Below are 25,009 nucleotides of genomic sequence, written 5' to 3' on the forward strand. Positions count from 1 at the left end.
TCAGCAAATCTAACCTCCCCAAGCCTTCCTCAGGTGCCCTTGCAAGGCAGAGTTAGCCCCTCCAACTTTTCCATAAGTATCTTCTTAGTAAATGTTAGCCCTCCCCCCAAGCCCTCATCAGATATTCTCTGAAGGAAATCATCCCCCCACCTCTATATCAGGTCCTCCTGCTTGGCTCTTAGCTGCTCCAAGCTCTCCTCAAGCTTCCCACCCTCATGAGCCATCCTGCTGGGCAAAAGCCCTACCCCCACCCACCCCTTGCTACAGTCCTCCTGCTGGATAAAGTCACCTCCCCAAGCCTTCATCAGACATTCTGTGGCAGAGATTCAGCCCCGCTCAATTGCTTCTCAGGCCTACCTTTTGAGCAAAGTTAGTCCCAAGCCCTCCTGAGACCCCCTTGCTAGGCAAAGTTAGCCCCTCCAATATCTCCTGAAGCCTTGATGTTCAGTGGATTCAGTGCAGTGTCCAGAGGCCTGAAACTTGAATTTAATGTGGGCCTTACTAGACATTTACCAGCTGTGTGATCCTGGTCAAGTCACTTAACTTTAGTCTCCCTCAGGTTTATAAAGACGTGTCAGTAATAAGAGCTATAACAAGCCGAAAATTAGCGCCCACCACCCAATCAGGCCACCCTCCTGGGCAAAATCACCCCCACCCCTCCTTCAGGACCACATACTGGGCAAAGATATTCCCTCCAACCTCCAACCCCATTTGGGTCACTACGTACTTAATCACTGTCATCATAGTGAATGATCTTCCATGTTTGTCCTTTGAGAAGAATGGCTAATAAATACTTGTAGGAGCTGGAGATGGTGAATGGAAAGACTGGTATTAAGAATGAAGGCCAGATGGATAAGCTACTCAGATTTTAAACATGAAATATGATTTTTCCCCTGAGAATTGAGACAGGGTAATATCATTTTAAGTGGGGGCGTAGAGTTCAAGGGGAAACCTCAACTGAACTGATGGACCTTATAGATTATTCCTTTAATTCATTGCCACCAATAACAAAAACCTTTACAAACAGCAACAACATGTTTTCTTAGTATTAATACTAAAGCAGACAAATAATGCACATTGTGGTTTTGAATTTTTTAATCATGCCTTTGCACAAATATAGAATAGTCAGAGACTAAGTGAAGAACCACACTTAGAATCCAAGTACTAAGTGGTGTACAAATTCAAGCAAAGAATGTGAATTTAACCCAAAGGCATGGCAACATTCAGTATGACCTTGTAATGTGTATAGGTGTAATGTCCCAGCTTGGTTGTTCATCTGTCTGTTTCTCAAGTGGAGTGGCACTGCTGGTGTTCATTCACTTTGTATACCCATAGACACCTATCTAAAACCCCTAACCCTCCACCCTACCCTCAGTCCCAACTGATGAATTAAAGTAAATGACATTTTAATGGATGTATCCCTTTTCCCTGGTGTTCTGGGAAGCCTCTCTGTAAGCGGAACTGGTTATTCTCTCAGTGGACGGGTTGGTCTTTTTTGAACAAAATCTCTTATTTCCCTCAGCATTAGTATAAGGGAAAGTAAGAAAATGGCAAGGCCTGCCATGAGCACCCAGAAATAGTAAGGACCCATCCATCCTAGTTGGTTGTGGAGCAGAGATGTTAAATATTGGTCTACTGTGGTGCCCGTGCTGATGGTTCTATCCTCAATGCCTGCACCAACAGCCAGGGCCTCTTTCCTTCCTTGCATTTGTTCGTGGATACTGGCCTGATTGTAAACAGCTGATGCCATTACCTCTCTTGGACTGCCAATTAAAAGCCCGGTGACTAACATTAGCACTGCACTGAAGACTTTGTTTCTAGGTCCGTGGTTATATCCAATTAGGGACACCATAGTCATTAGTGTACACGTGGTTAGTACAGATGTTTTCTGACCTAGACTTGAGAGGTAGCCTTTAAAGGTGCCAGTTACAATTTGTTGAAGATCATACCAAACTGAATCCTTGCAGACAGGAACGTCCCCAGATCCATAACTGGTGTTTAGATAAAATGGGAGCCACAGGAACAATAAGTACTTCGCCAAATTCATGGATACAAAGAGGAGAGGATGAAAAATGCCCATTAAGCTAATAACATCATAGTAAAGTGTCGGTGGAGCATACATGTAATCTCTATCCCCACCTATATCATGAAAGTCATAGTAGTCAAGCAATTCTATTTGTCCATTCCCATCCCCAAGAAAGTAATTTAGTTCCATCTCAGCATCTTCCTCAGGGAATTCTATACAATGATTTTCATGTTCACAAAAGTTCATTTGTTGGACCTCTCTGTTGTCGTCTGCTTCTTCTCGTTGGTGTGCTTCTTCTCGTTCTTGGACATCATTCCTATCATTCTGGTTTTTGAGAACATGGTCTTTTGGTGACAACCAAAGGGTGAAGAGGATGATTAACCCTGCAGTAAACTGCATGGCAGCTGTTACCCAGAAGGTGTATTTATAGTTGTACTTTATTAGTAGAGAGGCTATATGTGCTCCCAAGATGTTGCCTAAAGAGGCACAGGCACTCCAGAGGCCAAAAATAAAGCCATCACCAATTATGTCAAAACCAATCTCTACAACGGCCACAAGGCATGGCCATCCAGTGGCTTCAAGCAAGCCGTTGAGTGCCCACATAAAGAAGTAAAACCATTTATTGTAAAATGTGGGCATTTTGGTTAGGGTATCAAAGCAAACATTCATTATGGCCGAGATACACATGCCCAAACCCATGGCCCATCTCAGACTCATCCATTTTCCAATTACTCCAATGATGTAAAGTCCCAATGTATAGTAAAGGAAGAAAACTTTGTCTATTGTACCCCAAACTAGGATGGCTTGCTTGGTATTTAGATAAATAGACGTACCATTGGGGAATGTCGCGTTGATTTCTTCATACCTGTAAATGTTCCTCTTCACATTAATGAAGGTCTTCCGGGAACTGTGATACAAGGTGTAGCTGGTAAACACGAGCAAGTATACCACAAAGTGGAGGCGAACACATTTGGGAAATATTTCTGGCCAAGCCATGCTCTCGAGGTCAGGTAGAGACGAGGTGGAGTCTTGTCTGCATGTTGAAAGTAGAGAGGAAAAGAGATTCTGAGAGGGATTTGGAGCAAAAGAGGAAGGAACTGTGTTCTAGTGGTTCTGAATAGGGACTGACTACTGGCTACTCTGTGTGCCTCCACTTCACCTGGCAACCTGGAACTCAGTGAGCTGTCTCCTAGCAATGAGTGTCCCACCTCGGAACAGGCCCAACCAATGGCCCAGAGCCCTGGTGCAGGGACCAGAGGCCTGAAAACTTGAATTAAAAGTGATCCTTACTAGACATTTACTAGCTGTGTGATCCTGGTCAAGTCACTTAACAATAGTCTCCCTCAGTTTATTAAGTAGGGTCACTAATGAATAAATAAAGTCTTTAAAAAATGGAAAGGGAGAACCACATAGAAGAGAAGCAAGGGAGAATAAAGGAAAGTCCAGTGCACCCCTATAGCATCCTCCCCTCAGGGCCCCCTCCCTTTGGGCTCTCTTCCCCTCTCCTGTCTCCTCCCCCCCACTCTCAGTGTACCTTCCCCGTCAACTGTCTTCTCTTCTCCTGTCCCCATTACCCTCCCCCACCCTGTCTTCCCCCCTTCTCTCCCCTGTAGTCCACTGTTCTCTCTCTACCTCAGTTCCCCCGTCTTCTTTTCCCCTCAGTCCTTCCGCCTTTTCTCTCCTCAGTTTTGTACCTCCCATGAGTTCTTCCCATTGTTTCCTCTCCTTGGACCTGCCCCCCAAGCTCCCTCCTCTCCCACCCAGTACAGTTGCTTTAGAGTCCCCTCCTCCCAGGTGGGTCCCTGGGGTCCCCCCCTCAGTCTGCTCCTCTACAGCCCCCCAACTCTGACAGCCCACAGTCACCACCATGGACTCACAGACTTTTCCCTTGGTGCCTCCTCCCTAGGGCCAACCTGAGGAAGGGTGAGGGGTCCCCTTCACTCCACGCACCCCCTCCCCTCTCATCTACCAAGGGCCTGCCAGGTACAGCTACACGGCAACCAATCCCACCTCAGCTTCCCTGCCTGGAAGCTGGCCTAGACTATGAGCAGGCTAGGAGGGACCAGGCTTTACCACAGGTGAAGGCTAGGAGGCGCTCTCCGGACAGAGTGTGACACAATGCACCCGAGTTAGGACTGGGGTGCCTAGGCTGTCTGGAGACCTGGGTTCAAGGCAGGGCCTGCTCCACCCTCGGGGCTGTGAGTTGGAGGAGAGCTGGGACTCTCAGTGGAGGGAAGGGAGAGTTTGGATTCAGTGGTTGTCTCTGTAGAATGGGATCGGACTGAAGAGCCTTCTGGCACTAACTTCTGAGATGGGAGAAGAGTCACTTTACGTCCTGGGGCCTCGCATTTCTGCATCTCCTCTCTAAAATGTAAAGAACAGTACCTCACTCCCTGACTCTCTTCTTGTTTAAAATAAAAATTGTATTGACAAAAAATTAATTAAAATGGAATTTCTTTGAACCTCCATTTCTCCATCATTAAAATTGACTTCCTCTAAGCCTGAGATTCTCCTTGTTGTAAATGGAATTCCTGTGAGCCTCAGATTCTCCTTGTTGTAAATGGAATTCCTGTGAGCCTCAGTTTCTTGACCTTTAAAAAGGACATTTAAACCTCAATTTCTACATCATTAAATGGAATTCCTGTGAGCCTCAGATTCTCCTTGTTGTAAATGGATTTCCTGTGAGTCTCACATACTCCTTGTTTTAATAGGACTTCCTGTGAGGCACAGTATCTTGATGTTTAAAATGGAATTTCTTTGAACCTCAGTTTCTCTATCATTTTAATGAACTTCTTGTGAGGCACAGATAATTATTGTTGTAAAAGTACTTCCTGTGAGCCTCAGTATCTTGATTAGTAAAATGGAATTTCTTTAAATCTCACTTTATCCATCATTTAAATGGACTTTCTCTGAGCCTCAGATTCTCCTTGTTGTAAATGGACTTTCTCTGATTCTCAGGTTCTTCATCTTTTAAAAGTACTTTATATGAGCCTCAGTTTCTCAATCTTTAAAATGGACCTGCCATGTGCCTCATGTTCTCCATGTTCCCTGTGAGCCTCAGTTTCTTGAGCATTAAAATGGAATTTTCTTTGATCCTCTATTTCTCCATCATTAAAATTGACTTCCTTTAAAGCTCGGATTCTCCTTGAACATGGACTTTCTGTGAGCTTCAGTGTCTTCGTGTTTATTAAGGAATTTCTTTGAACCTCAATTTCTCCATCATTTAAATGGACTTTCTGTGTGCCTCAGATTCTCTGCATTACAAATGGACTTTTTCAGAGTCTCAGTCTCTTGATCTTTTAAACAGACTTTTGCTGAGCCTCAGTTTCTCCACCATTTAAATGCATTGTCTGTGAGCCTCAGATTCTCCTTGATGTAAATGGACTTCCTGTGAGCCTTAAATTTATCAATTTTAAAATGGAATTTTTTGCACCTCAATTTCTCTATCATTTAAATGGATTTCCTGTGAGCCTCAGTTTCTTGATATTTGAAACGGAATTTCTTTGAACCTCAATTTCTCTATCATTTGAATGTACTTCCTTTGAGCCTCGGATGATCCTTGTTGTAAATAGACTAGCAGTGAGACTCAGATTCTGCTAACTATAAATGGACTTACTGTGAGAATCAATTTCTTGATCTCTAAAATGGACTTTCTTTAAACCTCAATTTCTCAGTGTTAAAAATGCATCTTCTGTGAGCCTCATGTTCTCCTTCCTGTAAATGAATATCCTGGGAGCCTCAGTTTCTAGATCTTTGAAATGGAATTTCTTTGAACCTCAATTTCTCCCTCATTTAAATGCATTTCCTGTGAGCCTCTGATAATTCTTGTTTTAAAAGGACTTCCTCTGAGTCTTAATATCTTGATCTGGAAAAAGGAATTTCTTTAAATATCAGTTTCTCAAACATTTAAGGGATGATCTCTGAGCCTCAAATTCTCCTTGTTCTAAATGGACTTTCTCTGAGCCTCAGCTTCTTGATTTTTAAAATGGACTTTATCTGAGTCTCAGGTTCTGGATCTTTAAAATGAATCTTCTATGAGCCTCATCTTCTCCTTGTTGTAAATGAACTTCCAATAAGCCTCAGTATCTTTTTTTTTAATTTATTTTTTATTCTCATTTTGTACAAATGTTTTTTTAAATTAATAAAAGATTCTTGTTTACAAGTAAGCAAAATACCCCTCCCCCATGAATATAGATAGACTTGCTTGGGCGAAAAAAGTAAAGGGGAGAGAAAAAAATTAAAATTAAAAAAAATAATAGTAATAATTGTAGGTATGGCCAGGTGGTGCAATGGATGAAGCACCAGCCCTGGAGCCACGAGCACCCGAGTCCATATCCAGCCTCGTAAACCCAATAATCACCCAGCCATGTGACATGCAAGCCACCTGATCCCCACTGCCCTGCAAAAACCAAAAAGAAGAAAAAAAGACCCAAAATAAAATAAAATAGTAATAATAGTAGGGGTGGCTGGGTGGCAGACAGAGCATTGGTCCTTGAGCCAGGAGCACCTGGGTCCGAATCCGGCCCCAGACACCCAAAGATCACCCTGCTATGTGGCCCCAGGCAGGCCACCCAGCCCCACTTGCTCTGCACCTCCGCCAAATAATAATAACAAAAAATGTGCTTCAGTCTTTGTTCCAACACCAGCAACTCTGTCATGGGTGGATCACATTCTTTATGATAAGTCCATCACAAAAGTTACTTCCATATTTTTCCAACATTGTCATTGCTGATCGCGACTCCCTCCTTTCTTATTTCTCCACTACCATGTACTATATTTTCTTTCTCCGTTCACTCTGACTCTGCTGTAGGGTCATTGAGTGGTGCACCAGACAGATCACTGGTCCTGGGGCCAAGAAGCCCTGAGCCCCCATACCACCCCTTAGGCCCAGAATCCACTTGGCCTTATGGTCCTGGGCAGGCCATCCAATCCCAGGCCCTTGCAAGAAGTAAAAAAGAAAATGTGTTATATCTGACCACTCTCCCCCCATGGTCCATCCTCTCCTACTTTATTCACATCCCCACCCCTTCCCCCTGCTCCCCACTCCTTCTTACTCCAGATGTCTATACCCCATTGAGTGTATTTGCTGTTTCCTCTCCTAGCCATCTCTGATGAGAGCAAAGGTTACCTCATTCCCCCTTGCCTCCCCCCTTCCACATCAGTGCAATAGCTCATTGTAATAAAAAAAAATCTTATTATGTGAAATATCTTGGACTATTCCCCCTCTCCTTTTTCTTTCTCCCATTCCATTTCCCTTTTTTTCCTATTAACTCCATTTTTACACCATATTTTATCTTCGAATTCAGCTTTCTCCTGTGCTACAACTATAAAAGCTCCCTCTACCTGCTCTATTAATTGAGATGGTTCATATGAATATTATCAGTATCATTTTTCTATACATACAGTTCATCCTCATTAAGTCACTCATATTTCCCCCCTCTCCTCCAATCTCCATGCTATACTTGAGTCCTGTATCTGAAGATCAAACCTTCTGTTCATCTCTGGCCATTCCAAAAGGAACATTTGAAATTCCCCTGGTTCATTGAAAGTCCATCTTTTTCCCTGGAAGAGGACATTCAGCCTTGCTGGTTAGTTCATTCTTGGCTGCATTCTAAGCTCTTTTGCCTTCCGGTATATTGTATTCCAAGCCATACGAGCTTCCAATGTAGTTGCTGCTAAGTCCTGTGTGATCCTGACTGCAGCTCCATGATATTTGAACTGTGTCCTTCTGGCTGCTTGTAACATTTTTCTCTTTGACTTGGGAGTTCTGGAACTTGGCTATAATATTCCTGGGGGTTGGTTTTTTGGGATCTCTTTCTCGGGGGGATCGGTGGATTCTCTCCATTTCTATTTTGTCCTCTGCTTCTAGAATATCAGGGCAATTTTCCTGTAGTAATTCTTTGAAAATGATGTCAAGGCTCTTTTCCTGATCATGACTTTCAGGTATTCCAATAATTTTTAAATTGTCTTTCCTAAGTCTGTTTTCTATATCAGTTGTTTTTTCAATGAGATATTTCACATTTTCTTCTAATTTTTCATTGTTTTTGGTTTTGAAGTATTGAATCCTGATTTCTGGTAAATTCATCAATCTTCCTGAATTCTATTCTTTGTCTGAAGGATTTATTCTCCTCAGAGAGTTTTCTTATCTGTTTTTCCATCTGGCCAATTTTGCTTTTTAAAGCATTTTTCTCCTCAATAACTTTTTGAACTGTTTTATCCATTTGACCTAAGCTGGTTTTTAGCATGCTATTTTCTTCAGCATTTTTTTTGGATTTCCTTGACTAAGCTGCTGAGTTCATTTTCATGTTTTTCCTGCATCTCTCTCCTTTCTTTTTCCAGTTTTTCTTCCAACTCTCTCATTTGATTTTCAAAGTCTTTTTTGAGCTCTTTCATATCCTGAGCCCAATTTGTGTTTTTCTTGGAGTCTTTAGATGCAGGAGCTTGTGCTTCCTCATCTTCAGACTGAGTATTTTGATCCTTCTTGGGCTCATTTGCAAAATATTTCTCAATGGTCTTCCTCTTGTTTCTTTGCTTGCTCATTTTCCCAGCCTAAGCCTGTTTTGGGGGGTTCTTCCTGAGCTTTTGGGATACTCCCACAAGGGTCTCAGTGTGTGAGGCTCTGTCCTCCCTCCTGGTCTGTGAATGACCATAAGCTCCCCCCTCTGCCACGGGGCCGAGGTGTGGGGGCCCTGTTGTTCTATGGGGTGGCCTAGACTGGGATCAGGATCTGAATGTGGTCAGAGACCCAGAGTCCTGTTCCAGGGGCAGAGGACAGAGCTTAGCAGTCTCTCTTCACTCCCCTCCCTCAGCACAATGGGCTCATGCCCTGGGGGCTCCTGCTTACTGGGTCCACCTGCTTCTTTTCCTGGATCAGGGCTGGGGAAAGACCAAGCTGCTGGCGGTGTGCCCTGAGGGCTGGGCTCCAAGTGGTCGCTCTGGCAGAGGTCCCCCACTGTTCCCCCACTTTGTGCTGGTGCTCCCCGGGGTGCAGCTCAGGAGACTGCCCCGCTGCTGTGAGCCGTGGCGCCCAGCGCCCTGGGGCTGCCTCTGTGAGGCTGAAGTTCTTTCCCTCTGGCAGGCCACCCCTCTGGCGGGCCGCCCCTCCGACCCCAAGGAGCAGAGCCTTTCTGCTCTTTTCCAGGTTACCATGAGTAGGAGAACTGCCTCACTGGGTCCCTTTTTGGGTTCTGTCTCTCAAAAGTTTCGTTAGAGTCCTTAGCTTATGAGTTTTTATCAGAGAGCTCCTAAGACTCGATCCCTTCATGTCACCATCTTGGCTTCGCCCCTCAGCCTCAGTATCTTGATGTTCAAAATTGAAATTCTTTGAAACTCAATTACTCCATCATTTAAATGCACTTACTTTGAGCCTCAGTTTTTAATCCTTTGAAAAAGAATTTCTTTAAATCTAAATTTCTACATCATTAAGTGGACTTCATGTGAGCCTCAGATTCTCCTTGAACATGGACTTTCTGTGAGCCTCAGTATCTTGATGTTAAAATGGAATTTCTTCGAACCTCCATTTCTCCAACATTTAAATTTATATCCTGTCAGCCTCAGATCCTCCTTTTTGTAAATTGACTTCCTGTGAGCCTCAGGATCCTTATGTTTAAAATGCAATTGCTTTATATCTCAATTGCTCCATCATTTAAATGGGCTTATTTGAGCCACAGTTTCTTGATCTTTGAAATGGAATTTCTTTGAACCTCAGTTTCTCCATCATTTAAATGGATTTCCTGTAAGCCTCAGATTATCCTTGTTGTAAATAGACTTCCTGTGAACCTCAGTGTCTCGATGTTTAAAATGGAATTTCTTTGGACCTCAATTTTGCCATCATTTAAATTGACTTCCTTTGAGCCTCAAATTCTCCTAGTTGGAGATGGACTTCCTGTTAGCCTCAGTTTCTTGATCTTTGAAATAGAATTTCTCTGAACCTCATTTTCTCTATCAATTTAATGGACTTTCTGTTATTCTCAGATTCTCCATATTACAAATGGACTTTCTGTGAGTCTCAGTGTCTTGATTCTTTTAAACAGACTTTTTCTGAGCTTCAGTTTCTCCATCATTTAAATGGACTTTCCACCAGCCTCAGATTCTCCTTCTTTTAAATGGGCTTCCAGTGAACCTCAATTTCTTGATCTTTGAAATGGAACCTCTTTGAACATCAATTTCTCAATCTTTTAAATGGACTTCCTTTGAACCTCAGATTCTCCTTGTTGTAAATGGACTAGCAGTGAGACTCAGATTCTGCTAGTTGTAAATGGACTTCCTGTGAGAATCAGTTTCTTTATATTTATAATGGACTTTCTTTAAACCTCAATTGCTTGATAATAAAATGAATCTTCTGTGAGCCTAATGTCCTCCTTCCTGTAAATGAACTTCCCGTGAACCTCAGTATCGGGATGTTTTACAATGAATTTCAATGAACCTCAATTTTTCCATCGTTAAAATTGACGTCCTGTGAACTTCAGATTCTCATTGTTGTAGATGGACTTCTGGTGAGACTCAGCTTCGTGATCTTTGAATTGGAATTTTTCTGAACCTCAATTTCTCCATCATTTAAATGGATTTCCTGATAGCCTCAGATAATCCTTTTTCTAAAAGGATTTCCTGTGAGCCTCAGTATCTTGATCTTAAAATGCAATTTCTTTAATTCTCAATTTCTCCATCATTTAAACGGATTGCCTGTGAGCCTCAGATTATTCTTGTTGTAAATGGACTTCCTATGAGCCTCAGATTCTTCTCAGACATGGACTTCCTGTGAACTTCAGTATCTTCATAAGTAAAATGGAGTTTCTTTGATCATCAGTTGCTCCATCATTTAAATGGACTTCCTCTGAGCCTCAGAAAATCCTTGTTCTAAAAGGACTTCCAGTGAGCCTCAATATCTTGATCTGAAAAATGGAATTTATTTAAATATCAATTTCTCCAGCATTTAAATGAACTATCTCTGAGCCTCAGATTCTCCTTGTTGTAAATGGACTTTCTCTGAGCCTCAGTTTCTTTATCTTTTAAATGGACTTTTTTGAGTCTCAGTTTCTCGATCTTTAAAATGGCCCTTCTGTGAACTTCATGTTCTGCTTACTGTGAAAGAACTTCCTGTGAGTCTCAGTATCTTGATGTTTAAAATGGAATTTCTTTAAACCTCAATTTCTCCACCATTTGAATGGACTTCCTGTGAGACACATTTCTAAATCTTTGAAATGGAATTTCTTTGAACCTCAATTGCTATAGCATATAAATGGACTTCCTATGAGTTTCAGATAATCCTTGTTCTAAAAGTAATTCCTGTGAGCCTCAGTATCTTAGTCTGAAAAGTGGAATTTCTTTAAATATCAATTTCTTCATCATTTAAATGGACTTCCTGTGAACCTCAGATTATCCTTGTTGTAAATGGACTTTCTCTGATTCTCAGGTTCCTTGGTCTTTTAAACAGACTTTTTTGGAGCCTCAGTTTCTCCATCATTTAAATGGATTTCCTGTGAGCCTCAGATTCTCCTTGAACATGGACTTCCATTGAGCCTCAGTATCTTGATGTTTAAAATGGAATTTCTTTGAACCTCAATTTCTCCATCATTAAATTTGACTACATGTGAGCCTCAGATTCTTGTCGTTGTAGATGGAATTCCTGTGAGCCTCTGTTTTTTAATCTTTGAAATGGAATTTCTCTGAACCTCAATTTCCCCACCATTTGAATGGAATTGCTGTCAGCCTCAGATTATCCTCTTCAGAAATTGACTTCCTGTGAGCCACATTATCTTGATGTTTAGAATGGCCTTCCTCTTAGCCTCAAATCTTCCATTTTGTAAATTGACTTCCTGTGAGCCTCAGTATCTTGATCTCTAAAATGGAATTTCTTTAAATCTCAGTTTCTCCATCATTTAAATGGAATTCCTGTGAGCCTCAGATTCTCCTTATTGTAAGTGGACTTTCTCTGTTTCTCAGTTTCTTGATCTTTTCAATGGACTTTATCTGAGCCTCAGTTTCTCAATCTTTATAATGGATCTTCTGTGAACCTCAGGTTCTCCTTGTTGTAAATCAACTTCCTGTGAGCCTCAGTTTCTTGAACTTTCAATTGTAATTTCTTAGAACCTCAATATCTCCGTGATTTAAATGGAATTTCTCCGAGCCTCAGATACTCCTTGTTACAAATAGATGTTCTTGGACTCTTAGTTTCTTGAACTTTTATATAGACTATTTCTGAGCCTCAGTTTCTACATTATTTAAATGGGCTTTCTGTGAGCCTCAGATTCTCCTTGTTTTTAATGGACTTCCTGTGAGCCTCAGTATCTTCTTTTTTTTAAAAATGGAATTTCTTTGAAACTCTATTTCCCCGTTATTTAAATGCCCTTAATTTGTACCTCAGTTTCTTGATGTTTAAATTGGAATTTATTTAAATTTCAATTTTTCATTTATTTAAATAGACTATCTCTGAGCCTCAGATTTTCCTTGTTGTACATGGCCTTCCTCTGATTCTCAGTTTCTTCATCTTTTAAATGGACTTTATCTGAGCCTGAATTTCTTGTACTTAAAAATGGACCTTCTGTGAGTCTCATGTTCTCCTTGTTGTAAATGGACTTCCTGTAAGCCTCAGTTTCTTGATCTATGAAATGGAATTTCTTTGAACTTCAATTTCTCCATCATTTAAATGGATTTCCTGTGAGCCTCAGTTTCTTTATCTTTGAAATGTAATTTCTTTGAACCTCAATATCTCCATAAATAGATGCTGAAAAAGCTTTTGATAAAATATAACATCCATTCCTACTAAAAGCACTAGAGACTGTAGGAATAAATGGACTGTTCCTTAGAATAATATGCAGTATAGATCTGAAACAATCAACAAGCATTATATTCAATGGGGAGAGGCTAGAGGTATTCCCAATAAGATCAGGGGTGAAACAGGGATGCCCATTATCACCACTACTATTCAATATCATATTAAAATTTGAGCTTCAGCAATTAGAGAAGAAAAATAAATTGAAGGAATTAGAATTGGGAAGGAAGAGACAAAACTCTCACTCTTTGCAGATGACATGATGGTCTACCTAGAGAATCCCAAGAAATCATCCAAAAAACTACAGGAAACAATTAGCGATTTTAGCAAAGGTGCAGGTTATAAAATAAACCCTCATAAATCCTCAACTTTTCTATATATGACTAGCAAGATAGATATAGCAGGAAGAGCTCGAAAGAGAAATCCCATTCAAAGTAACCTCAGACAATATAAAATACCTGTGAATCTACTTACCAAGACAGACTCAGAAACTTTTTGAAAACAATTATAAAACACTTTTCACACAAATTAAATCAGATTTAAATAACTGGGCAAATATCAAATGCTCTTGGATAGGTTGATCTAATATAATAAAAATGACAATTCTACGAAAACTAAACTACCTCTTTAGTGCCATACCAATCAAAATTCCAAAAAAATACTTTAATGAGTTAAAAAAAGTTGTTAGTAAATTCATATAGAGAAATAAAAAGTCAAGAATTTCTAGGGATTTAATGAAAAAAATTGCAAAAGAAGGGGGATTAGCCCTACCTGACCTAAAATTATATTATAAAGCATCAGTCATCAAAATTGTCTGGTATTGGCTAAGAAATAGAGTGATGGATGAGTGGAATAGACTAGATGCTTTAGCAGGAAATGATTATAGTAATCTGCTGTTTGATAAACGCAAGGAGTCCAGCTATTGGGATAAAAACTCTCTCTTTGATAAAAACTGCTGGGAAAATTGGAAGTTAGTATGGAAGAAATTTAGATTAGACCAACACCTAACACCCTTTACCAAGATAAGATCCAAATGGATACAGGATTTAGACATAAAAAACAATACCATAAGCAAATTAGAATATCAAGGACTAGTTTACCTGTCAGATCTATGGAAAGGAAAGAAGTTTATGACCAAGGAAGAGATTGAGAATATCACTAAATACAAACTAGATAATTTCAATTACATTAAATTAAAAAAGATTTTGCACAGATGAAACCACTGTAACCAAGATCAAAAGTAATGTAGCAAACTGGGAACCAATCTTTATAACTAATGATTCTGACAAAAGACTCATTTCTAAAATATACAGAGAACTGAGTCATATTTTTGAAACAAAAACCCATTCCCTAATTGACAAATGGTCAAAGGATATGCAACATCAATTTACAGATGAGATCAAAGAAATCCATAGTTATATGAAAAATTGCTCTAAATCATTACTTAACAAAAAATGCAAATTAAAGCATCTCTGAGGTACCATCTCACACCTCTCAGACTGGCCAATATGAACATAAAGGTCAATGATCATTCTTAGAAGGGTTGGGGGGCAATCTGGGACACTATTACATTGTTGATGGAGTTGTGAACTCATCCAACCTTTCTGGAGAAAATTTGGAACTATGCACAAAGGGCATCAAAAACGTGCATCCCCTTTGATCCAATAATACCACTACTGGGTCAATACCCTGAAGAGATGATGAAAAAGGGTAAAAATATCACCTGTAAAAAATATTCTTAGCAGCCCTGTTTGTCGTGGCAAAGAATCGGAAATTAAGTAAATGTCCTTCAATGGGGGAAAGGCTTAGCATACTGTGGTATATGTATGTCATGGAACACTATTATTCTATTAGAATCCAGGAGGAATGGGAGTCCAGGGAAGCCTGCAAGGATTTGCATGAACTGATGCTGAATGAGATGAGCAGAACCAGAAAAACACTGTACACCCTCACAGCAACATGGGGGTGATGATCTACCTTGATGGACTCGCTCATTCCATCAGTGCAACAATCAGGGACAATTTTGGGTTCTCTGCAATGGAGCATACCATCTGTATCCAGAGAAAGAACTGTGGAGTTTGAAAAAGACCAAGGACTATTATCTTTAATTTAGAAATAAAAATGTATATCTCATTGTCTGATCTTGCTATCTCTTATACTTTATATTTCTTCTTAAGTGATATGATTTCTCTCATCACATTCAGTTTGGATCAATGAATACCATGGAAACAATGGAAGACTGGCAAATTGCCTTCTGTTGTGGGGGTGGAGGGAAGCAAAATTAGGGGAAAAATTGGAAAACTCCAAATAAATAAGATCTTTTATAAAAAAAGAGGAAAGGCAAAAGTGATATGATTAATCACTCAACATATTCAACTTAGTTCAACATATAGCATGGAAATAATGTAAAGACTAATAGACTGCCTTCTGTGGAGGGTGGGGCGAGGGAAGCTGAATTAGGGGAAAAATTGCAAAATTCAAAATAAATAAAGAATTTTAAAAAATGAAATTAAAGTTCAGAGAAATTTCATTTCAAAGATCAAGAAACTGAGATTCACAGGAAGTCCATCTACAACGAAGAGAGTCTGAGGCTCAACGGAAGTCAATTTTAATGATGGAGAAATAGAGGTTCAATGAAATTTCATATTAAATGTGAAGATACTGAGGCTCACTGGAAGTCCATTTCAATGATGGAAGAATTCAGGTTCAAAGAAATTCCATTTCAAAGACCAAGAAACTGAGGCTCAAAGTAAGTCCATTGAAATGATGGAGAAATTGAGCTTCAAAGAAATTCCATTTTAAAGCTCAAGAAACTGAGGCTTACAGGAATTCCATTTATATCAAGGAGAAAATGAGGCTCACAGAAGGTCCATTTTAAAGATCAATAAACTGAGGATTAGATAAAGTCCACTGAACAGATCAAGAAACTGAGGCTCACAGGAAGTCCATTTAAACAGTGCAGAAATTAAGGTTCAAACATATTCCACTTCAAAGATCAAGAAACTGAGGCTCAAAGGAAGTGCATTTAAATGATGGAGAAATTGAAGTTAAATATATTCCAATTTAAATATCAAGACACTGAGACTCAGAGGAAGTCCATTTACAACAAGGAGAATCTGAGGCTCACAGAAAGTCCATTCAAATGATGGAGAAATTGGGTTTCAAATAAATTCCATTTTAATGCTCAAGAAACTTGAGGCCCACAGGAAGTCCATTTTCAACAAGGAGAACATGAGGATCCCTGTAGATTCATTTTAAACATGGAGAAACTGAGGCTCAGATAAAGTCCATTTTAAAGATCAAGATGCTGAGGCTGACAGGAATTCCATTTACAACATGGAGAATATGATGCTCACAGGATGTTCATTTAAATGGTGAAGAAATTGAGGTTTAAAGAGATTCCATGTCAAACATCAAGAAACTGAGACTAACAGGAGGTCCATTTAAATGATGGAGAAATTGGAGTTCAGAAAATTCCATTTCAAAGATCAATAAACTGAGGCTCACTGGAAGTCCATCTACAACAAGGAAAATCTGAGACTCACAGGAATTCAATTTTAATGATAGAGCAATTGAGGTCCAAAGAAATTCCATTTTAAACATCAAGACACTGAGGCTTACAGGAAGTCCAAGTTCAAGAAGAATCTGAGGGTCACAGGAAGTACATGTAAATAATGTAGAAATTGAGGTTCAAAAATTTCCATTTGAAAGATCATGAAACTGAGGTTCACAGGAAGTCCAGGTCCAAAAAGGAGAATGTAAGCCTCACATAAAGTCAATTATAATGATGGAGACATTGAGGTTCAACAAAAATTCCATTTTAAAGAACAGGAAATTTTGGCTCAGAATAAGTCCATTTCAATGATGGAGAAATTGAAGTTCAAAGAAATTTCAATAAAAAGATCAAGATACTGAGGCTTAAAGGAATTTCATTTACAACATGGAGAATCTGAATCGCAGAGGAAGTCCATTTACAAGGAGAATCTTAGGCTCAAATGAAGTCCATTTAACTGATGGAAAAATTGAGGTTCAAAGAAATTCCATTTTAAAATCAAGACACTGAGGCTCACTGGAAGTATATTTACCACAAGGAAAATGAGTCTCACAGGAAGTTCATTTAAATGATGGAGAAATTTAGGTTTAAAGAAAGTTCATTTTAAACATCAAGAAACTGATGCTCACAGGAAGTCCTTTTACAACAACGGTTATCTAAGGCTCACAGGGAGTGCTTTTAAATGATGGAGAAATTGGGGTTCAAAGAAATTCCATTTCCAAGATTAAGAAACTGAGGCTCACAGGAAGTCCATTGAAAAGAAGGAGAATCTGAGGCTGACAGAAAGTCCATTTAAATGATGGTGACATTGAGGCTCAGGAAAAGTCTGCTTTAAAGAATCAAGAAACTGAAACTCTGAGAAAGTCCATTTATAACAAGGAGAATCTGAGGATAACTGAAAGTCCATTTAAATGATGGAGAAATAGAGCTTCAGAGAAATTCCATTTCAGAGATCAAGAAACTGAGGCTCACTGAAAGGCCATCTACAACAAGGAAAATCTGAGGCTCACAGGAAGTCAATTTTAATGATGGAAAAATTGAGGTCCAAATAAATTCCATTTTAATCATCAAAATACTGAGGCTCACAGAAAGTCCATGTTCAAGGAGAATCTGAAGCTCGTAGGAAGTCCATTTAAATGATGGAGAAATTGAGTTTCAAAGATATTCCATTTTAAAGACCGAGAAATTCTGGCTTGCAGGAAGTCCATTTACAAAATGGAAAATCTGAGGCTCACAGAATGGTCATTTAATTAATGGAGAAATTGAGATTTGTAGAAATTCCATTATAATGATCAAGATTCCGAGGCTCCCAGGAAATCAATTTACAAAAAGGAGGATCTGAGGCTGACAAGAAAACCATTTAAATGATGGAGAAATTCAGGTTCAGAGAAATTCCATTTCAAAGATGAAGAAGTTGAGTCTCACTGGAAGTCCAACTACAGCAATGAGAATCTGAGGTTCACAGGACGTCAGTTTTAATGATAGAAAAATTGAGGTTCATTGAAATTCCATTTAAAACATCAAGATACTGAGGTTCACAGGAAGTTCATTTACAGGAAGGAGAACATTAGGCTCACAGAAGATCCATTTTATTATTGAGAAATAGAGGTTTAAACAAAGTCCAGTTGAGGATCTTTATAGATTAAGAAACTCATTGTCACAGGAAGTCCATTTACAAATAGCAGAATCTGCGTCTCACTGCTAGTCCATTTACAACAAGGAGAATCTGAGTTTCAACAGAAGTACCTTTAAATGATGGAGAAATTGAGGCTCAGAAAAAGTATGTTTAAAAAAATAAAAAAAAACTGAAACTCTGAGAAAGTCCATTTGTAATATGGAGAATCTGAGGATAATATAGTCCACTTAATTGATGGAGAAATTGATGTTCAGAGAAATTCTATTTCAAGGATCAAGAAACTGAGGCTCACAGGAAGTCCATCTCCAACTAGGAGAATTTGAGGCTCACAGGAAGTCAAAATAAATGATGGAGAAATTGAGGTTCAAAGAAATTCCATTTTAATTCTTTTTTATCAATACAATTTTTATTTTAAACAAGAAGAGAGTCAGGGAGTGAGGTATTGTTCTTTACATTTTACAGAGGAGATGTAGAAAATTGAGGCCCCAGGAGGTAAAGTGACTCTTCTCCCATCTCGGAAGTTAGTGCCAGAAGGCCCTTCAGTCTGATCCTATTCTACAGAGACAACCACTGAGTCCAAACTCTCCCTTCCCTCCACTGAGAGTCCCAGCTCTCCTCCAACTCACAGCCCCAAGGGTGGAGCAGCCACTGACTTAAACCCAGGTCTCCAGACAGCCTAGGCACCCCCAGTCCCAACGTGGATGCATTGTGTCACAGTCTGTCACTGGAGAGCGCCTCCTAGCCTTCACCCGTGGTAAACCCGGGTCCCTAGTGGCCTGCACATAGTCTAGGCCAGCTTCCAGGCAGGGTTGCTGAGGTGGGATTGGTTGCCGTGTAGCCGCACCTGGCCGGCCTTTAGTAGATGAGTGGGGAGGGGGCGTGTGGAGTAAAGGGGACCCCTCCCCCTTCCTCAGGTTGGCCCTAGGGAGGAGGCACCAAGGGAAAAGTCTGTGAGTCCATGATGGTGACTGTGGGCTGTCAGAGTTGGGGGGCTGTAGAGGAGCAGACTGAGGGGGGGACCCCAGGGACCCACCTGGGAGGAGGGGACTCTGAAGCAACTGTACTGGGAGGAAAGGAGCTTGGGGGACTGTGAGGGATGGGACGGGGTGGGAGAGAAGGGAACTTGGGGGGCAGGTCCAAGGAGAGGAAACAATGGGAAGAACTAGTGGGGGGGACAAAACTAGGAAGAGAAAAGGGGGGCAGGACTGGGGGGCAAAAGAAAACCGGGGAACTGAGGTGGAGAGAACAGTGGACTACTGGGGAGAGAAACGGGGAAGACAGGGTGGGGCAGGGTAGGGGGGGGGACAGAAGAAGAGAAGATAGTTGAGGGTGGAGGGACACTGAGAGTCGGGGGGAAGGAGACAGGAGAGGGGAAGAGAGCCCAAGGGGAGGGGACCCTGGGGAGAGGATGCTAGAGGGGCGGACTGGACTTTCCTTATTCTCCCTTGCTATTCTTCTTCATGTTTCTACCATTCCTTTTTTTAAAAGATTTTATTTATTCATTAGTGACCCTACTTAATAAACTGAGGGAGACTAAAGTTAAGTGACTTGACCAGGATCACACAACTAGTAAATGTCTAGTAAGGCCCCCTTTTTATTCAAGTTTTCAGGCCTCTGGGCCTTGCACTGCATCTACCACAACATTGAGGAGAGGTTGGAGGGGCTAACTTTGCCCAGTAGGAGGGGACCTGAGGGAAGGGTGGGGGTAATTGTGCTCAGGAGGTTGGCTTGAAGTGGTGGTGGGGGCTAATTATATGCTTATTATAGCTCTTATTGTTTCTTAATAAACCTGAGGGAGAATAAAGTTAAGTGACTTGACCAGGATCACACAGCTGGTAAATGTCTAGTAAGGCCCACTTTAAATTCAAGTTTCAGGCCTCTGGGCACTGCACTGATTCTACTGAACATCAAAGCTTCAGGAGAGGTTGGAGGGGCTAACTATGCCTAGCAAGGGGGCCTCAGGAGGGCTTGGGGCTAACTTTGCCCAGAAGGTAGGCCTGAGAAAGGTTTGAGGGGGGCTGAGTCTCCCATGCAAAATGTCTGATGAAGGCTTGGGGAGGTGACTTTATCCAGCAACTGTAACAATGGTTGGGGGGGGGGGCTTTTGCCCAGCAGCGTGGTCTATGATGGTGGGAAGCTTGAAGAGAACTTGGAGCATCTAGGAGCCTGGCAGGAGGACCTGAGGTAGGGGTGGGGGGGGCTGATTTCCTCAAGAGAATGTCTGATGAGAGCTTGGGGGGACCTAACATTCACCATGAAGAGACTTAAGATTTTAAAAGTTGGAGGGGCTAACTTTGTCAGAGACTCAGTCTATTGATCATTAATACAGGCTTTTGCTGAGCCTCAATTTCTCCATCATTTAAACAAATTTTCTGTGAGCCTCAGGTTGTCCTTGTAAATGAACTTCCTGTCAGCCTCAGTATCTTGATGTTTAAAATGGAAATTCTTTGAACCTCCATTTCTCCATCATTTAGATGGACCTATTCTGAGCCTCAGTTTCTTGATCTTTGAAATAGAATTTCTCTGATCCTCAATTACTCCATCATTTAAATGGACTTTCTGTGAGGCTCAGTTTCCTGATCTTTGAAATGGAATTTTTCTGAACCTAAATTTCTCCATCATTTAAATGGCCTTCCTGTCAGGCTTAAATCATACTTTTTGTAAATTGACTGCCTGTGAACCTCGGTGCCGTGATTAGTAAAATAGAATTTCTTTAAATCTCAATTTCTCCATTATTTAAATGAACATTCTGTGAGCCTCAGATTTTTCATGTTGAAAATGGACTACCCGTGAGGCGGAATTTCTCAATCTTCAAAATGCAATTTCTATGAACCTCAATTTCTCCATCATTTAAAAGAACTTCCTGTGTGCCTCAGATTCTCTGTATTACAAATGAACTATATCAGAGTTTCAGTCTCATGTTCTTTTAAATAGACTTTTACTGAGCCTCAATTTCTCCATCATTTAAATGAACTTCCTTTGAAGCGCAGTTTCTTTATCTTTGGAGTGCAATTTCTTTGAACCTCAATTTCTGCATCATTTAAATGGATTTCCTGTGAGCCTCAGTTTCTTGAACTTTATCTGAACTTCAGTTACTCAATCTTGAAAATGGACCTTCTGTGAGCCTCATGTTCTCCTTGTGGTAAATGGACTTCCAGTGAGCCTCAGTTTCTTGAGCTTTAAAATAGAATTTCTTTGAACGTCAATATCTCCATCATTAAAATTGACTTCCTGTGAACCTCAAATTTTCTTTGTTGTAGATGACCTTCCTGTGAGCCTCAGTTTCGTGATCTTTGAAATTTAATTTTTCTGAATCTCAATTTCTCCATCATTTAAATGGCCTTCCTGTCAGACTCAGATCCTCCTTTTTTTTTGAATAGACTTCCCATCAGCCTCAGTTTCCAGATCTTTTAAATGGAACTTCTTTGAACCTTAATGTCGCCATCATTTAAATGGACTTTCTATGAGTCTCACATAATCCTCATTGTAAAAAGACTTCTTGTGAGCCACAGTAATTTGATCTTTAAAATGGAATTTTTTTAAATCTGAATTTATCCATTATTTAAATGGACTTCCTGGGAGGCTGAACTTCTTGATCTTTGAAATGGAATTTCTTTGGTTTTATTTTTTAAGTTTTTTCAAGCCAACGGGATTAAGTGGCTTGCCCAAGGCCACACAGCTAGGTAGTTATTATGTGTCTGAGGCTGGATTTGAACTCAGGTACTCCTGACTCCAGGACCAGTGCTCTATCCACTGCGACACCTAGCCACCCCCTGGAATTTCTGTGGACCTCAATTTCTATATCATTTAAATGGACATCCTGTGAGCCTTAAATTCTCTATGTTGTAAATGGAATTCCTGGGAACCTCAGTTTCCAGATCTTTGGAAAGGAATGTTTTTGAGCCTCATCGTCTCTGCCACTTAAATGTACTTCCTGTGAGCCTCAGATAATTCCTGCTGTAAAAAGGAATTCCTATGAGCCTCAGATAATCCCTGTTGTAAAAGGACTTCTTGTGAGCCTCAGTATCTTTATCTGTAAAATGGAATTTCTTTAAATCTCAATTTCTCCATCATTTAAATGACCTATCTCAGACACTCATGTTCTCCTTGTTGAAAATGGACTTCTAATTTGCCTCAGTTGCTTGAGTTTTATAATGGAATTTCTTTGAACCTAAATTTCTCCATCATTTAAATGAACTATCTCTGAACCTCAGACCATTCTTGTTTTTTTATTTTTATTAAAGATATTATTTGAGTTTTACAGTTTTCCCCAATCTTGCTTCCCTCCCCCCACCCCCACCCCACAGATAGCACTCCATCAGTCTTTACTTTGTTTCCATGTTGTACCTCAATCCAAATTGGGTGTGATGAGAGAGAAATCATATCCTTAAAGAGAACAGAATTCTCAGAGGTAACCAGATCAAACCATAAGACATCTGGGTTGTTTTTTCCGAATTAAAGGGAATAGTCCTTGTACTTTGTTCAAACTCCACAGTTCCTTATCTGGATACAGATGGTACTCTCCTTTGCAGACAGCCAAAAATTGTTCCCAATTGTTGCGCTGATGGAATGAGCAAGTCCTTCAAGGTTGAACATCACTCCCATGTTGCTGTTAGGGTGTACAGTGTTTTTCTGGTTCTGCTCATCTCACTCAGCACCAGTTCATGCAAATCCCTCCAGGTTTCCCTGAAATCCCATCCCTCCTGTTTTCTAATAGAACAATAGTGTTCCATGACATACATATACCACAGTTTGCTAAACCATTCCCCAATTGAAGGACATTTACTGGATTTCCAATTCTTTGCCACCACAAACAGGGCTGCTATAAATATTTTTGTACAAGTAATGTTTTTACCCTTTTTCCTCATCTCTTCAGGGTATAGACCCAGTAGTGGTATTGCTGGGTCAAAGGGTATGCACATTTTTGTTGCCCTTTGGGAATAGTTCCAAATAGCTCTCCAGAAGGATTGGATGAGTTCACAGCTCCACCAACAGTATAATAGTGTCCCAGATTTCCCACATCCCTTCCAACAATGATCATTATCCTTCCTGGTCATACTGGCCAATCTGAGAGGTGTGAGGTGGTACCTCAGTGAAGTTTTAATTTGCATTTCTCTAATAATTAATGATTTAGAGCATTTTTTCATATGGCTATGGATTGCTTTGATCTTCTCATCTGTAAATTGCCTTTGCATATCCTTTGACCATTTGTCAATTGGGGAATGACTTTTTGTTTTAAAAATATGACTCAGTTCTCTGTATATTTTAAAAATGAGTCCTTTGTCAGAATCATTAGTTGTAAAGATTGTTTCTCAATTTACTACTTTTCTTTTGATATTGATTACATTGGTTTTATCTGTGCAAAAACTTTTTCATTTAATGTAATTGAAATCATCTAATTGGTTTTTAGTGATGTTCTCCAACTCTTCCTTAGTCATAAACTGTTCCCCTTTCCATAGATCTGACAGGTAGACTAGTCCTTGATCTTCTAATTTGCTTATAGTATTGTTTTTTTAGGTCTATGTCCTGTAACCATTTGGATCTTATCTTGGTAAAAGGTGTGAGGTGTTGGTCTAATCTAAGTTTCTTCCATACTAACTTCCAATTATCCTAGCAGTTTTTATCAAAGAGGGAGTTTGTATCCAGGTGGCCTGACTCTTTGGGTTTATCAAACAGCAGATTACTATAATCCTCTCCTGCTTTTACACCTAGTCTATTCCACTGGTCCACCACTCTATTTCTTAGCCAATACCAAACAGTTTTGATGACTGATGCTTTATAATATAATTTTAGATCGGGTAGTGCTAAGCCACCCTCGTTTGCATTTTTTTTCATTAAGCTCCTGGCAATTCTAGATTTTGTATTTCTCCATATGAATTTACTTACAATTTTTTCTAGCTCATTAAAGTAATTTTTTGGAATTTTGATTGGTAAGGCACTAAACAGATAGTTTAGTTTTGGTAGAATTGTCATTTTTTTTTATATTAGCTCTACCTATCCATGAGCAGTTGATATTTGCCCAGTTATTTAAATCTGATTTAATTGGTGTCAGAAGTGTTTTATAATTGTTTTCAAAAAGATTATGAGTCACTCTTGGCAAACAGACTCCCAAGTATTTTGTATTGTCTGAGGTTACTTTGAATGGAATTTCACTTTCTAGCTCTTCCTGCTGTTTCTTGCTAGTCATATATAGGAAAGTTGAGGATTTATGGGGTTTTATTTTATAACCTGCAACTTTGCTAAAATTGCTAATTGTTTCCAGCAGTTTTTCAGATGATTTCTTGGGATTCTCTAGGTAGACCATCATGTCATCTGCGAATAGTGAACGTTTTGTGCCTTCCTTCCCAATTCTAATTCCTTTAATTTCTTTTTCTTCTCTAATTGCTGATGCTAACATTTCTAATACAATATTGAATAGTAGTGGTGATAATGGGCACCCTTGTTTAACCCCTGATCTTATTGGGAATGCCTCTAGCCTCTCCCCATTGAGTATAATGCTTGTTGATGGTTTCAGATAGATACTGCTAATTATTTTAAGGAACAGTCCATTTATTCCTACACTCTCTAGTGTTTGTAATAGGAATGGATGCTGTATTTTGTCAAAAGATTTTTCAGCATCTATTGATATGATCATATGGTTTCTGATAGGTTTGTTATTGATATAATAGACTATACTAACAGTTTTCTTAATATTGAACCAACCCTGCATTCCTGGAATAAATCCTACTTGATCATAATGTATTATCCTAGTGATGACTTGTTGTCGTTTTGCTAAGATTTTATTAAGGATTTTTGCATCTATATTCATTAGGGAAATAGGTCTATAATTTTCTTTCTCTGTTTTAACTCTTCCTGGTTTAGGTAGCAGTACCATATTTGTTTCATAGAAAGAGTCAGGCAGAGTTCCATCTTTCCCTATTTTTCCAAAGAGTTTATATAGGATTGGAACCAGTTATTCCTTAAATGTTTGGGAGAATTCACTTGTGAATCCATCACGCCCTGGAGATTTCTTTTTAGGGAGTT

The sequence above is a fragment of the Macrotis lagotis genome, chromosome X, assembly GCF_037893015.1.
Source record: "Macrotis lagotis isolate mMagLag1 chromosome X, bilby.v1.9.chrom.fasta, whole genome shotgun sequence".
In the NCBI taxonomy this organism is placed as follows: domain Eukaryota; kingdom Metazoa; phylum Chordata; class Mammalia; order Peramelemorphia; family Peramelidae; genus Macrotis; species Macrotis lagotis.